Source organism: Octopus bimaculoides, chromosome 19 (assembly GCF_001194135.2).
Source record: "Octopus bimaculoides isolate UCB-OBI-ISO-001 chromosome 19, ASM119413v2, whole genome shotgun sequence".
Taxonomy (NCBI): Eukaryota; Metazoa; Mollusca; class Cephalopoda; order Octopoda; family Octopodidae; genus Octopus; species Octopus bimaculoides.
In genome coordinates this window covers 16,127,961-16,129,394 of record NC_068999.1, presented here as the reverse complement: position 1 = coordinate 16,129,394, position 1,434 = coordinate 16,127,961, and the positions used below count along the sequence as shown (strand labels likewise).

General features: G+C 32.4%; 1 protein-coding gene across 1 annotated transcript in view; it reads left to right on the top strand.

The window, feature by feature from the left end:
- The window catches only part of LOC106879478 (neuroligin-4, X-linked), a 625,710-nt gene that overhangs the window by 69,571 nt on the left and 554,705 nt on the right, over positions 1-1,434 (top strand). The gene's annotated exons all lie outside the window — the stretch shown is intronic.

Sequence of the window (1,434 nt, the reverse complement as noted above, 5' to 3'; positions counted from 1 at the left end):
TTTTAATGCTCTCTATTGTTGTTTTGTTTCATTCATATATATATATATATATATATATATATATAGATAGATAGATAATAACAACAAATGGAGCAAAACGCATTTCGACATGCGTTTTGCTCCATTTGTTTTTATTATCCATATATTCTCAAAATGTATCACGTTAACTCGGTATATCAACCTGTAAAACGGCTGGGACATTTTGTTTTTTAGTGTAATTTTGCTACCCCTGGTAACTATTAACGTATTCAAATTATCGAATGTTTATATGTTTATATCTATATGTATGTGTATGTATGTACACGTGTATATACATGCGTGTATGTGTTTGTGCGTGTAATCATAGATAACACACATATATGCACTCTCTCCCACACAATCAGAAACATACATGCACACACGTATGATTTAAGAATATGATTTATAGTTCTCATTATTAATCTCGTCAAGCTCCCATGTCTTTAATTGCTTATGTTTATACAGAATACCAGTTGAAGTGACCGTAATACATTTTATATCTAGACACTCTCCTGAAACATATAATTTCCTCTTGGTCTTTTGACAAGTACACCTAGAAACTCTTCTCGAATTTCAGCGAAATACAAAAGCAAATATAAAAATAGACTTAGAGTCGCATAATTTATTAAGACTATTAGTAAATAGATTATATTCACCCCACGCCCGTCGACAAGAACATTTCTTAAAAGGTTATGTGAGTTTTCAAAATTTTTGTCTTAAATTTTATGTGTACGGTATTGATTTCTTTGGTGGTTTTCTCGTTAACTAGATCAAACATTTCTTTTAAATCACACACGAACGGGAAAATAAAATCTCGTATTTTCTTAGTCGGCATTGCGCCAGATTTTTCCATGTGAGATTTATTGGCGATTGAATCGACCATTTTACCTTATTAGTACACAATACATCGAAGGATAGTAGAAGACTACAAACAATGAAGCAAACAGACAATAGTAGAAAAAAAGACAAACACAAAACAAAAAAAAAAACAAAAACAAACTCAAGTTAAAGAACAGAATCCAGATTTAATGTCCAGTCAAATATGGTGCCACTGAAATAGTAAAACAGCATATACTCTCTGCTAATGATTGCTGCAGGCCAAGTGGCCAGTCTACCTAGCAACAATGTGGAAGGGAGACGATAGTTAACCTTTGGCCATTGTCTGTATTGCAGCTGCTTCCGTTACAGTTGTTGTTGTTGATTGTATTGTTGTAACTATTGTTGCTGTGGTTGTTCTTGTTTATTTTGTATGTGTGATCATAGTAAAGACAATTAACTTTCAGCAGGCCAATTCATATTGTTTGAAAAGTATTTGCACTGCTAGACTTAAGCTGTTTTTCCCCCATTCAATTCAAAAACATTTCCATCATAGTAATATCGCGTACTCGTGTATTATAACATACTAACAACAAATAA